The following is a 15,435-nucleotide window of genomic DNA, read 5'->3' on the forward strand; positions in this document are numbered from 1 at the left end:
GCCACTGCGGGCGCAGGCAGCCGTGCAGCGCGGGGGCAAGCCTGAGCACCGCTGTGTGCGCTGCTGCCTGCCACTGCCCAGGGTTGCTGTCTAACGGCCATAACTTCGTGTAGTGGGCATATGATGTTTTAGGGAAACTAATGCAATTTTTTCTTTAATAAAGTGAACGCTGCAGAGCACAAAATATTTATGAAATGCCGCTTCTCACCTGATGAGTTTGCCTGGATACTTTAACCCCAAATTAAAGAGGCCTTATCCACTCACATTGCAAACACCAGATATGGAGTTTCATGAAGGTCATATTGTCTGACTTAAAACAACATTACATGAGGGCAAAAAAAAGTGTTTAATGGGGATGTTTTAAATGTGAATTTATTCTTTCTTTTTTTTTTGGTCATTTGATGGCAAAAACTGCTGCATGGAAATTAAAGCTTGGAGGTTCATACAGTGAAGACTCATAGACCAGACTGCTGCAAATGCTATACTGCTAAATACAAACAGCTGGAGAAACACTTCACAAACCCTATATACTGGAAGGACTTAGAGTGGTTGGCATGGCATTTCATCAGTTCTGCCAGTTCATGAAAAATCTGCCCTGGTATCTTACACCAGTTTGACTCTGGATCATGTTGGAACAGCTTACATCAGTGAAAATGAAGCTGATGTGATGGAACCTGGTAACAAATCTTCACGACAGCATTTGAGCACAGGAGGCTGCACTAGACAAGTTGTGCTGGAGCACCTGTGCAGAGCAGCCCCGGGTCCTGTGCACGTTGCCCTGGCCATGTCTGTGAGTGAGCAGCCTGGTGGAGGGAGGCAGGGAAAGACTCACTGCACAGCGAGCCTTCAACATGCTTTCTTTTTCATGCCAAGTACCTGGCATGCCAGTGCTTTCCTGAGCTATTTTCTGTTCCCAGTCTGACCCAAATGCTGTCTGTGGCTGTGCATGACTGCTCCCTGCTTGTGCTCACCTCTGGCACAATTACTGCCTGCTAACATCCCCCTCCTGCTTCCCGGAGATGCAGACACAGAAGGAATTTGCTAAAGGTGGTGTCAGAAGTTCAACATCCCCCCAGCATCCAAAATGCTTGAGAAATGCTCGGGAGGTTGGCACAAGCGTCGAGGATTCTGCGTGCCTCCCCGCTCTGACACAGATGGCTCCACGAGTGAGCTTGCATGGCAGTTGTTCCATTACGCGTGTGCGCAGGAATGTGTGTGCATGTGTGCATGGGAATGCCTTAGGCCCCCAGCCTGCAAAGATTTATGTACGTGCTTAACTCTTAGCAGATGAGAAATCCCATTGAGACTATGCATGTGCTACAGGTTAAAGACAGGCATAAAGCTTTGAAGAGTCTAAATCTTAGATTATAAAGATTATAAATTTTAGGAGGACAAGGACAGTCTTTGTACAGCAGCGGTGTCCTGCAGGCAAGGGACAGCTTCTGCCTGCAGTTGCATCACCCCAACTTCACGCCTCCTGCCCCCCCTCCATCCTCCTTGCTCAATACCAGCATGGCAGGACTGCACCAGTGTGCAGCCCGGTGGGTGCCAAGCACAGCTGGGGGAGAGTCTGGGCGGGCTGGTGGTCATGGTGCGGGCATCAGGGGAATGCGTTTCTCAATGCACTGGCTTCAACAACTCAAAGGAAGGAAATGCAATGAGAAACAGATGAATCCATTCCTTTTTCGGCACTGGAGATCCTACATTTATGAATAGGACCATGGAGCTAGTTGCAGGTTGCTGGTGACGCTTGCCCAGGGGGAGCCTGCCAGATCCGGGGGCTCCTCCTGGGCATCGGCCCCTCTCATGCTGTGTTAACAAGACTAGGATGGGGAGCTGATGTGGCAGGAACTGGATAAAAAAAAGGGGAGGTGTCTGAGCTTTGCCAGAGCAGCCATGCTCAGGTGGGGCTGGTGCCGGGTGGCAGAGCCTGCGGTGCAGCCCTGGGGGACTGGGGGTCCCTGCCAGCCACCAGCAACCCAGCCCCATCATGGGGAATGCTGCAGCACGCAGGTGGCACCAACCATCCAGCTTTGCCTGGTATAATTTCAAAAAGACAGGCCAAGAGGAAACTATTTCCTGATACTCTGTATTTTTAATTCTTATTTTCACAGCTCTGCCTGTCCTAAATCCCAAGCAGATGGTGCAACTCAGCCCATCTCCTCCAGCAAGGATGATCCCCGGGGCCTCCCTGCAGAGAGTGTACATTTCAAAGGATAATTCCACGAGCACTTCTTACCCTGATCCGGAGCCTTCTGAGCATCCATATACTTCATCACTCTTCACACAGACCTGCCCCTGCCTTGCACCAGCTCCTGCTGGGGTTTCCTTTTCTCTTTCAAAAGGTAAGCAGAGTCACAAGCTCTTAGATGCAGCCTTGGAAGCAAGGGTAGCTGTGAAACGCAAGAACCAAAAATAAAAAACAAAAAGGAAAACAAAAAGAGAGAAGAAGGAAAATCCCTGTATGACTTCTCTGATTTATGTTACAAAAATGGCAACCGTCCCCCCACCTTGCAAGTGTGGAGGTGACCCCAGCCTCAGTCAAAGCGGGGGCAAGGGAAGCCCTTTAAAAAGCAGCCCCTTCCCCATACCTGCAGCACCTTTTTGTGCTCGTGAAGCATTTCTGTGCTAACAAATCCCATTTGATAATTGTGTTGCAAAAGCCTCACTCTGAATATTTAATAGAATTATTGCTAGTTATCAGCACAAGTAGGTGATAAATCACATGCTGCCTTTACCCGACACCAGGCAGAGCGATTAGGGGGTTTCAATCACGTTTCCCATCCTGCCCCCGTGTCAGAATGACCATGAATTAAAAAGAAAAACAAACAAACAACCTGCCCCCACCTCCCCGGGTTTCATTCCTTTGAAAAATAAAAAGATAAAGAAGGACTTATAGGCTCTGGCCTGGGCCCAGCTGTCCCCAAGTGCCACCAGCCCAACTTTTTGGTGCCCTCGCCTGCCTCTGGCGCCGCCTTCCCGGCAGAGCCCTCTGGCTCTGCCCCCCTCCGCGGTGTATGAATGAGGTGATCTTTTAGCTGCCCTTTGTCTTGGAAAAAAATTAATTCTCATTTGCATTACCTCGACTAAATGTCACCCACCGATATTTTGTTAGACATTAGCAATGCTGGCAGAGAGGGGCACGGGATAATTGCGTTCTGCCTAGCAGTGGGATTTACATAATTTCAGACAGCAATTAAAGAATCCCTGGGAATTTTTTTTTTTCTCTTCCAACCTCTCCTACAAAGAAAGTGTTCGTTTACATTAAGCGCTCAGCTCCTCGCTGTTCATTTGCATAAAATTAAAGGTTTTTGTGTTCTGGAACAGCAGGGTAACATTTAAAATTCCGTTTCAAAAAGCTCACCTTAGAATAATAAAATGTTAATATCATTTCACGGGCTGGAGAAGGTTGCCAGCTGCCTTTCACTTCAAACTTTTATCCAATACTAACTGTTTGGGTGGGTGATATTATTTTTTTTTGTTGTTGTTAAGATATAAACTTTCTTGAAAAAGTGTAGAGATGTAAATGTGCCTACGGATGGGTCTCTGCAGGGCTACTCCAGAGCAGAATGTTTGTTTACTCCATAGTTTTTTAATTAAAAAATCATGCAAAAGAGCAGCAGTGGAATATTATAGGCTTTAATGTGCCGTCATACTCCAGACTACGAGAGGAAATGCAATTTGGATCAAAACCCTTTCATTTGCTTTCATGGAGATGGAAGCGACACCCAACACGAGTCTGTAACACGAGATAACTTCCACTCTGAGACGGCATCGCTTGCCCAGAGCAGCGCCCGGTGCCGGAGCAGGCAGGGAGGCAGCAGGTCCAGGCAGCAGAGGGGGCATCCTGGCAAGACAGCTGAGACCCAGCCCCCGCTCCCAGGGCTCGGGGGACCCCAAGGCCCCCTCCCTCCTGCAGTCCAGGGGTGGTGGAAGGGCTGGTGAGGGGCAGCCCTCGCACGGCTCCCAACACTCAGGTGCCCACCGAGCCGCACGCTTCTGGGTCCCCTCTGACAGGCACCACGGGTAGGGATCACACAGCCCCTCACTAACAGCCACTGCTCCTGCGAGGAGGGGACGGGCAGCAGTCCCACAGCCACCAAGGAGGAGGATGGCAGCTCAGCGGGGCTCTGTGCCACGTTGTGCACAGGCAAGGGCTGGGAGAAGAGGCTGGAGGCTGTCCGAGCTGAAGCTCTCCCAGCCATCAGCTACCTTTATTCTGAGCACTCTATCAGCACTGAAAAATAAAAAAATTACATTTCCATTTGAAGACGACACTGTTGTGGTCCCTGAATGACCTTTCTTGTATCACCAGGGTCTCTCGTGCCTGGGAAGAGTTGTCAGCAGCACTGCCCATCCCAAGCACAGAGGACAGAGCCCCCAGCAAGGCACATTGTGGCAGGGAGGACAGGCTCTGCAGGGCTCTCCCACCACAGTGGCCAGGCAGGGAACACCCCACGGGGCTGGCAGCCACCAGCTGGCATGTCCCCTTGCAGGGGACACAGCCTCCATCCCCTTGCACAGGCCTTGGAGACATGGAGCCTCTCTGCCACCCTGTGACAACTCCAAAGTGGAGCCAGCCCCACTGCAAGCAGGGGGACCAGGGCCATGGGTGTGTAGGTGACCCACACTGCATGGCGGTGGGCTGGTGCAGGCTCTGCGGGAGGAGCAGGGTTGCAAGGAGAGGCAGCTCTTGTCAGAGATGCAATTCACCCCAGAGCAGCAGCACACTGCCACCTGCATGGTCCCATGGTGACTTCAGCAGAGGAGCGATGGCAGCAGAGAGGAGCCCCAGTAAATCATGTGCAGGGTGCACCTCACGCAGCTACTGCAGCACTTGCAAGGCAGGAGCAGTGCTGCTGGGACATGAGGATGAGGGGACGATGCTGCAGTGTGAATTTCACTGCAAGGTGAAGGGGCGATTGTTCCGCAGCGAGGATAGGACTCTGCCGCAGTGGAGCAGGAACCCCTGGGGGGTGTCAGCCTAGGGAGGGAGGCTTTGGGCAGCAGGTCCCACACTGGCTGGAAATTCAGGTCAGGAGGTGGCTCTGGCCTGGGCCCAGCCCCTCTGCTGGCTTCACTGGCCGGGGGTGGGAAAGCACGGGCACCATGCTCGGCTGGCACCACCACGGGGACCCGCAGGCTGGAGGCCCCTGGGAAAGGGGCTCTAGAGGCACACACCCGTGTGGCTCCTCCACATCAGGCAATCCTCCTGGGGCTGGGACAGGGGCCGAGGCACTGGTCCCTGGCACCCAGGTGTCATGAAGCCACACAACATGCTGGAGTGTGGCACAGCTGGCAGTGCCACAGCCTGGGCCATGCCAGCAGTGTGCAGCAGGGCCGGCCGGCATCAAGCTCGCCCAGCGCCCAAGGGAGCCAGGGGCACAGTGCCACGGGGCCCGGCAGCTGCGGCTGTCTGCTGTGCGGTGATGGAAGGGGCACCAAAGAGTCCCACAGGCCAGGTCTCCCAGCCCCCAGCCCCCTCCAGGCTGGAGGGGCAGGGCATGGGTCCTTCATGGCTGCCTGGGAGGCAGTGGCAGGGATGCTCTTTTTTTAAGGTGCCAAAAGCACCATCTCAGCCTCTGCCTTGACCCCGTGGGTGCCAGCCCAGGCGCAGGACCGCAGCAGGCAGAGGGCCAGAGGCGTTGGGCTGCCCTGCCCTGTCCTCTGGCACTTGTGGGGTCAGGGGGTCCTCACCACACTCGTGCTCACACTTCTTCAACCTCATCCTCATGCTGTTTGCCAGCACTGAGACTGCTCCTCTGCAGCTGCTGCTGGCTGCCAGCCCTCACCCCTGTCCACCAGCATCCCTCCCCACCACCCCATCACCACTGCACCTCGCAGCCATCACGGGGGGCTTCCCTTACAGAGGAACTTGTGAAGCAGCTGAGACAAGAGGAGATCTTCCACCTGGCAGTCCTCTTATCTGCCACCATTTGGGGCTGCTGTAGGATTGTTGCAAAAAGTATTTCATTAAAAATGAATCCTAATCCCAGCCGTTGTATTATCTGACTGGTTCACAGGCAGGAGAACAGCGAGCACAGTCTGTGGCCCCTGGTGCCTGTGTCTGATTCCTGCTTTGGTCTCCAGGCCACTGAAACTTCTACCTGCCTGCCAGCAAGTGCCATTTTTTCTTAATGATTTGCACAGGGAATCTACACCTTTGCAGCTACATTGGACACGAGCACAGGATAGATTCAGGCTTGTAAGCATCCAGCTCACCAGTGACATGTTATAAATGTTTTTCAAACTGTTTTGTGTCTCTGGGAAGTGAGAATTATCATTGTATCCCCGTAAAAATGAATATAAATTAGGATCAGCACACTGTATACTTCACACAAGTAAAACATGTGCCAGTCTGATGTCAGGCAGTGCCTTCATCACCTGCGCTACCTTGTCTGCCAGGACACGTCCCTGTTCTCCAGGGTTTTCTGTGCTCTCCACAGGCTCCTCCTGAGAAGTTTTAAAAGCCAACACAAAACCTGACTACTGGGGGTGAGGGCAAAGCAATGAGCAGGCAGCAAAGCGGAGAATGAAGAAAAAATTTTTTACCTGAGAGGGGAAAGTGGAGTAACTCACCTCCTCCATGAATGCCCGGAGCAGGCGACAGCAGAGCTGGGAGGCACCAGGCAGAGGTACCCAAAGAGGCGGGAACTGCATCCCCAGAGAACAGGGACCATACACCAGCTTCTCCCCTAACATCCCAGCTCCTGTGACTGAAAGAATGAGATGCTTTAATTTACAAAGCAAAAAAATGTGTATTTTCTTTCACTGTGCTTTTGATGCACTGTGAATATCTTTTACATCTGTTGCTTTGGGACTAGCAGGACTGGCACTTTCCTGTGCAAAATGATGCACTGGGGCCGCAGTCCCCCAGTATGGACACATTAGCACACACCACCCTGCCCTCTAGCTCGTGGGAGCCCAGGGCATGGCGTGGGAACATGGTGTGTGTGCAGAAGCATGGATGTGCTGCCATGTGCCAGGCTCACGGATGATGCACATGTGGATCCTGAGTGAGCTCAACACTGAGGAGTTGTGAGCTGTGAGCTGCGGGTTTGTGAGCTGATCAAAACCTAAGGCTCCAGCCTCATGGGAAATGTTAACTCTTCAGAAGCTGTTCGCCTTCTGGGTGAAAACAGAACAAACTTTTTAAAAATGGAAATGAAAAAGATTTGCTTGGGAATTTCTCTTAGGAAAAATCATTAATTCATTTAAAATTTTTTCATTTCAAAATTTGTTTTTATTACTTTTACATTATTTTATGACATCAGTAGTAACGCATAATGTGACCTGTCATATCATGTCAAGTCATGTCATAATATGCATAATAGTAGTAGAAGTGCATAATATTACATGTCATATTGACATAATCAGAATCTTCTATTATTATTGACTTTGTCAAACTAATTGCAACACAGATGGGAAATACTTTGCTCTAGAAAATAAGATTTAAAAGGTGTAACATATAAAAACCCTAGTTATTTCCCTTTGCACCCCACATTTTTAGTTTTTTTCAATGCATTTGTATAAAAATATTTAGACTAGTATATTACATCATGTTACACACTGCTACATATAATGCCACAAAATAATGGAATAAGAAAAATTAACAGTCCAAGTGAAATTTTCTGTTTGAAACTATTTCAAGTTTTCATAATAAACAAGTCTCGAAACAAAAATTAGTAAATCCTTCTATACATGAAGCCTAAAAGTTCCCCTTATGAAACACCTACATGAAAACAGCGATGTAGAAAAATCTTTGTGTGTCCAAAAGAAGAGCAGCAAAGCTGGTGAAGGTTCTAGAGCACGTCTTACAGGGAGCAGCTGAGGGAACCAGGGTGGTTTAGCTGGGAGAACAGGGGTCTGAGGGGGGACCTGATCGCTCCCTACAGCTGCCTGACAGGGGCTGTAGGCACAAGGGGTCAGTCTCTGCTCCCCAGTAACAAGCAATAGGAAACAGCCTCAAGTTGTGCCAGGGGAGGTTTAAATTGGATATTGGGAAAAATGTCTTCACCAAAAGGGTTATCAAGCATTGGAACAGGCTGCCCAGGGAGGTGGTGGAGTCCCCATCTCTGGAGTGATTTAGGAGGTGCATAGGTGTGGCACTGAGGAACGTGGTTCCGTGATGGACTCAGCAGTGTTAGGTTAACGGTTGGACTTGATGTCTTAAAAGCCTTTTCCAACCTAAACAATTCTCTGATTCGAAACTGCACAATCTTTTAGACAACATTCCCTGATAGCTCTGCAGTGTCAGTGGTGCTGTCCTGCAGGGTTTGAAGCTCATCAGTGCAAGAGCCATACACCAACGTGCTCACGCCTGCCTGCGCACACACAGCCCTACCCGCTTCGTCAGAGCCTCCCCCTCTGTGCTTGGGCTCACACTGAGCCCACTGGGATTTCTAATTGACTTGACATGTTATAAATTGCCTAACTTGGTTGTGATTGCTATGAAGAATGGTACTTTAAAGGACTCAATATCTGTATATCTCCCTTTGATAAACATTGGCTTGCTGAGCTTAGATCTTATTTATTTACCCTTGGAGCAGGTTCATTACTATGTATTAGGTAGATATGACATATTTATGGAAATATGGGGACTCTTTGTGGAATATATTAAGATTAAATAAATCATTGACTATGTGGTCAAGAACTACAGCAATCCTGATGGATGATTCCATGGGTTTATTTTGATCCTTGTATAATTTTGAGCTCTCCTCTTTGTCTTCCTGGACTCCTGCAGAATTTCCCGCGTCACCCCAATGCACTGGGAAATGCACCTTTGCTTGGGAAGAAAGCTCCAGGTCCCATGTGGCCTATGCCCTGTGTGAAGAGCCAGGGGAAAGGCGCCAGGGGGACAGGCCAGTGTGTCCAGATACCAAACCCCAGCCCCGAGAAACCTGCTTAGCAAGCTGAGAAATGTCTCCGATTTCGTTATCCCACGTCATCCCATCCACTGGAGTCTGCCACGTGTCATCCATTAGCCAATGAATTTACATATCTAATGGCGCATTTTCACAAATTAGTGGTAATTACATTTAAAACAGCTATTTTGATACAAATCAATGAGAGCCACAGCTAATGACATAAATGCTATTTCACATGTCCCTTGGCCTCATTACAAACATCAGAGGAGATCGCAGAGCACAAACTGCAGAGCAGCAGTGCAATGCCACTGACAGACTCAAAGCAAAAGGCTTTTCTGGTGAGCGTAAGTCAGCCCAAACAAAGCTACCACAAAGGCTTCACGGCCACCCTTTGGCCTGTGATATTCGAGGTCTTCTCTCCCCTTTCTTCCTAATCTTGCTCACTTGTTAATAGCTGGTGTTTGGTAACGGCAATGCCAGCTGCAGTTTAAAACCGGCATCAGTGCGTGCAAGTACATGACTCAGAGGGTCCCAGGTCCGGCTGTCCCCATCCCCTTGCAGGCAGGACACCGTGCCAGCCCCAGCAGAGGCTGAGACCCGGTGCAAAAGCCAGCCCTGTTGGCACCAGTGCCACACACATGGGGCCAGAGCTCCTGGGAAGCTCACCAGGCTGGTCCCCACTGCATGGAGCGCCGCAGCCATGCATGGGAATACCTTGGGCTCTTCCCCCTCCAGCAGGTAGCTTTCCAGCATCTTTGCTCCCATTAAATATCTGTTCCCCACACTGCCCTCCCGGGCTGCCGGCAGTCCCACAGGGGTACAGGGCAGAGGGAGCCTCTGAACGTGGTGGTAGCCAGTGTACCTCTGCAGGATGCACGCTGTGTTTTCCTTTTGGCTCAGGACAGCTAACAAAAGCCTGTAAATACCAGGGGATTCTTAAGGATAGTTAAGTAGCAAACTATCTGTTGATAATAAAATTTGCTTGCTTCTCACAGATATCCAATTTGCCTACTATCCAAAGAAAGGAATTGGGTGTCTGCTTCCTAAATTGTTTTAATCTTCAGCAAAGAGTGCTTCTGGCAGAGTCCCTCAGCTGGAAAATACGAAATGAGTTAGAAACAACAGACAAACGTGAATAATATGGAGTTTAAGATGTCTGATCTCAATCTGGAGAAACAAAGTTTAAATAGATTCCTCAATTCACCTGTGTGTGACCACGCCAGGAGGGAGAATACCCTTCCTGGGGAGGGCAGGGGATGCTGTGTCAGGTCTGGGCAGCTGGGTGGGCATGCACATTACTGCCAGCGCAGGGGCAAACGGGGACGTGTCTCCCCCAGGGAGAGGGGACATGGTGCTGCCTTGTCAGGCGCAGGTGGATGCCCACGCTTTTGGGGACTGATGCAGTTACACGAGCTTTAGGAGTTCACCCAGGCTTCAACACAAGTGATCTTTTTTCTTAATCTTCCCTTCTGAGATATTTATGTGTGCTCCACTACTCTGACACACACCCACACCCCAGATACTGATCACACGCAGCACTGCCAGTGAGAGTCCGTGTGTGTTGCTGTACCTCCGATATACCCGCCCAGGTGCCTGGTGCCTGCACCCCTCACCTGCCCTCTGCACGCCTCTGCTGCCAGACTGCGTCTTTGCTTTATCTTTACAAATATTTTCTCAGTAGATCTTCAAACATTTTCCCACCATACTCTCAAAGGATTTAAAGAAATCTTAAAATCCTGGGGGGGGGGGGGGGGCGGGAAATAACCTTCTGCTTATCTCCCAGCTCTTCCTTTTGTTACCCTGTTAATAACATTCACGTCACTGTGACACTAATTGAACTTTTCTATGCAAAGAGGCCCCTGGGCAAAATATTGCCCCCTGCACACCAGGATAATTTGGCAGCAGCCTCCTCCCCAGGCTGGTGGCAGTCCCATGCTCTGGACTTGGGCTGTGGTCCATACAGAGACTGCACGGGCACCTGCGGAGCTCGCCTCTGAAAAACCATGCTGTGCCTTCTCCTGTCGCAGGGCAGAGGGATGCTCTGGACCCACCATGCAATTTTTGGAATGGATACCATATTTCTTCTTATAATCACAATCTTTTCTGTGAGGACACTGCTCTCAGTGTCACACACGAGTGCTGCAAGTGCTGCCCTGAACACTAAAGGAAATGCTCTTTTCCATCGCACTAAGTGAAACAATTCAAACCAGGAAAATCTTGATAAAAGTTTAATTAGGAAAACGGACTCCATCTGTAACGTATCCCCATTCTCCCCATGTATTAACCCTTTTGCCATAAATCTGCCACCCTTGAAGAAACCTGCCTTCCTCACAAAACCTACTCAGGGTTCACATTATTTTAATCAGTTAGAGGGGTTTAATACATTATTGATTTTTAGGAGAATTGAAAAAGCTCCTGTATTAAGTCCAGGTTGCTTATTCTTTCTGTATATGACATTCAGGTACTTGTGAAAAATTATACCAATTATGAAATCAGCCATTTACTGCTTCAAAGTGCAATCAGTTGTCACACTGGAAAGCACTTGCTCCTGAATATTATTAGTTGGGCTATGTGCACAGGAAAGTGCTGAGAGGAAAGACTTTAACCAAAGGGCAATTGCATGAAATTTACTTAGAAATAGCTATTTATCACCCTTGGATTTCCTACTGTTCAAATCCACTGCAGACACTTTATGGAATGAAACAGCCATCTCACCAACGTAACTCAGCCAACTGAGGGGGTTTTTTCCTCACTGACATTAAATGAAAAATTTAGAAGTCATTGTAACAGCTTAAAGATGCATTATCCTTTTTGATGTGCAATTTTAGCTTCATATCAAAAGCCATATAAAATAACCCCCGCACAAACACAAAAAAGGAACTTTTAAAAGTTTTATGACATGTAGTTCATCTTACCTTTTATGCATCTAACAGGCACCGCTTCTCCTGCTGTTCTCAGAGACCATTGCATGATTACCACTATGGGGGAGAAAATATTGCCATAGCAGCAGCAAAACCAGCTGAAGGAAGGATTAGTCTCTGGAGCCTGGGAAATGGAGGGGGAGAAGCTGAGCACCACAATGCCAGCAAATTCCTCCAAAGCCAGAGTGCAATGGAATTGCGGGAGAGCTGCCCATTAGAGAAGCCTTCAGTTGTGTCACAAACTGCCACCATTAATGGGTTTTGCCGCAGGCAATGAAGTGAGAGAGAACATAAATTAAAGAGGGTACATTCAAGAGAAATTTCTAGCTCAGTAAAGATGTCTTATCTGCTTGTTTTCCAGAGCAGACAAGAATTTTAGAAGGTAAGGTCAACTTCTTCTCAAAGTAAGAATGGAGCTGGTGCAGGACTAACACATACTTGACTACCTATAGGTGTGCCCACTGCTCCCGTTTCTGTCCCTGGGCAGCAGTGCCCAGCACAGGGCGAGCACAGCCACCTCACACACACACACACACACACACACCCCTTTGTAAGGCATCACTTCTTCCTCTTCCAATTTCTTCAGGTATAATACACAATAGGAATGGAACTACCGGGCAATTTCCATGTTGGAAGCATGATCAAGTGGACAGTGGTGAGTCTGGACACAAAGCCAGTCACCGTGGGAATACAAATAGTGCTCCCATAGAAAAGAGGAAAGCAGCTCCTGACCCACTGGGTCTTGAAGACCTAAACCGGGAGCAGAGCAAAGCCCCTGTAGTTTTGAATTACAGTTGGCTTGTACACAGCAACAATGCCCAAACCAGCCCAAGGGGTAGGCGAAGATGCAAGATGCTTCCCACTTGCAGGTATCTCCCAGCTACTCCCTGGAGAGGGGCAAATCCAGGGATGAATCCAGTTTCATCCACCTCTATGCAGCAATCAGATCTCCTGTCAGGTGGGTTAGAGACCTTCTGGTCCCACCGGTGAGGGCTGGGCACCCACCGCTGGTTATCTGAGCTGTGCTGGACGAGCCAAGGGACCAAACTGATCCCTTCTTCTGCTGGGGTCAGCACATACTTTGCCTCACTGTGGTTTGTAGAAACAAATCCAAACTGGTTTCCTGCGAGCACACGCACTCCCGGCTGGGGAAGTCTCACTCCATGCATTTCAAAGGCAGCTGAACCTGGTCCCCAAAGCGTTCATCCCTGCTTCCTATGGGGCCTGGGCACATACCACCTCTGCTTAAGAAGCCAAACATACAATCACAGACAAATTTGTGTTATTTGCCACAGTCGACTAGAAAACAGGCAACTTCAAAACTATTCTATTCTAGAATTTCAGGTCCAAATCAAGAAAGGGGAGAGGGCGTGCTGAAATGAGCTGTCTTCCTGATACCCTTCAGCATGGCGTGGGTGCCTTAGATGTCTAAGGCACAGCATGTTATAAAATGCACCAACAATAGTCTTAACAGGTGATGGCAACCAAGATCTAATAGCCTGCTTTATAGCACAGAAATAATACAAAAACAGAACAGTTACTATATTTTAACTTGCAAAAGGATTGTTATAATACCATTTAATTTAATAAATAGTAAAGTATTTGTAAATGAACCATTTCATAAAGTGTTACCAATTTCTCCATACACAATAATATGATTTGCACAAACGTTTGTCCTTGAGGCAATAGAAATTTTCTTTGCAAATCAATCCTTACAACGATTGTAATTAGTATCCGTTAAGGCAGCTAGCAGTACCTGTAGCTGTATTTCTTCCATAAAAGCCCTGATTGCTGCAAGCTCTCACACAAAGCTAACGACACAGAAGGAAAATGCACATGTCGTCTAGACTATTCATTTTAATCAGGCAAGAGTGATTTTTTGTGGCCCATTTGATATGACTTTTACACAAGATACAACCTCGCTCCACAAGGGCTGGTGGAAAAGGTCAACACTGCTGTATAAAAAAATACATTTAAAGAAGGAGTTTAGAAAAGCAAAAACTACAGATAAGGACCAGTATTGTTCAGGCAGAGCTGCAGGTGTCACACCTACCTAGTGATTTCTGAGAAATCTGTACATCTACTAGTTTGTTTTAATGCTCAAAATTTAAAAAGTTAGGGACTTATTTATTAAGTTAGTTAGCTTCTTTCCTTAGTGATGGGATGCAGAGGTGAATTGCTGTGTGATGGTACATGTTTGCATTAAGGTACGTTCTTAGCAGATACTGCTCCTTCAGAAAAGGCTTTACACCCAAAAGCGAGTCCAACGCAAACCCGTGCACTCCACCTGGCTGGGAAAGCAGAGACCCCGCAGCCTCAGCAGAGGCTTTCAAGGCTGCTGGCTCCCAAGGCAGATGCTCGTGCCCAGTGAGGGGACTGAGCTGCCCACGGAGCCCTGGGCCAGGCAGCTGCTGGCCAAGGGACACCATCCCCGCAGGAGACCCCGACCTCCCAAGGGGTGGGCAGGTCTTGAGCAATCTCTGGCTAGCACTGGCAAGTCAAAGTGCCTGCCAGGAATCCACAGGAGACAACTTAGCCGGATACCTTGTGCTGAAGCACAATCACATTCATGAACAGCCTGAGATGCCCAGAGGATCGGTATTATGACTGGGAGCGGGACGCGGAGCTCACTGCGCTTAGGGGTGCGGGCTTCCTGGGAGCATGGCTGCTGGCAGGAGAGCAACCCAGCCCAATGCTCCTGGCCCATTTGTGTGCTCTCGCTGGAACGGCACACAGCCATGCCAGCTCCCTCATGCTTAAATCAATGTTTTCCATACTGTCATTATTACATGCTGTTCCAAACCAGCGTTTTGCTGGGTGCAGTTTAGCTAATACTGCTCTTGATGATTACTGCTGCTGCAAAATAAAATTAGCGACCCTCCTGTGGCCAGCAGGAACAAGACAAGCTGTCCCCACAGAGCTGGAGCTGCTCTGAACAGCAGTGCACAAAGGCAGCCCTGCACTGTACGCTGTCTGCTGCTTCCTCTGGTGATGAAATCCCCATGCCAGGGCTCTGCAAGCTGGCTGGCAAGGGCAGCCTGCCCGGGAATCCCTCCCACCCAGAGAGACAAAAGCCACCACCCAGTGGTCTCTGCTCTGGGGCATCCCACCCACAGGTGCCCTACACCTCTGCCAGTGGGTGCCACAGAATGCTGGCACTCCTCGGCACAGCCACAGCTCTGAACAGAGCCTGATGTGGGGACAGCAGCCCCTTGATCCCTTGAACGCAGGCATGAGTCAGGGGTGCCCGTCTGTCAGGGGGTTCGCCTGGAGCACCCCAGTGCTTTCGGCTGCACTCTTAAGTGCCACCAAATTTCACAGCAGAAGTCGGATTATTCCATGAATAGGGTCTAAAATTCCAGCTTTATGTCCAAGTTTCAGCATTAATCATGCCATTCATCATCATTACCAGCAGTCACTCCACTCACTGCCCCAAAGGCAGCAGCAGGGGCAGGGGCTGGTGGACTTTGTTCCTTTCTCCCTCCAAAGGAGGAGAGGCCAGTCATCAGTAAGATCATTGATCTGGAGCTTTCGCCTGTCTTCCTGAGCAAGGAGGAGGTTAATTTATCACAGGATGGAGAAAACCCAGTCTTTAAATTCCCTGCTTGCTCTTAATTAAAGAAAAACCTACTATGTTTGCTAAGCCT

The 15,435-nt window shown here is 49.1% G+C and overlaps 1 long non-coding RNA gene across 1 annotated transcript; it reads right to left on the reverse strand.

Moving 5' to 3' along the window:
* Positions 1–2,157: 2,157 nt before the first annotated feature.
* Positions 2,158–11,955, reverse strand: LOC114015343 (uncharacterized). Its single transcript, XR_003559209.2, has 3 exons — positions 11,783–11,955; positions 6,580–6,716; positions 2,158–2,393 (listed from the first exon to the last, which is right to left on the reverse strand). It is a non-coding gene; the product is annotated as an uncharacterized LOC114015343 (long non-coding RNA).
* Between the last annotated feature and the right edge of the window lie 3,480 nt (positions 11,956–15,435).

The sequence above is a fragment of the Falco cherrug genome, chromosome 9, assembly GCF_023634085.1.
Source record: "Falco cherrug isolate bFalChe1 chromosome 9, bFalChe1.pri, whole genome shotgun sequence".
NCBI classification, from domain to species: Eukaryota; Metazoa; Chordata; class Aves; order Falconiformes; family Falconidae; genus Falco; species Falco cherrug.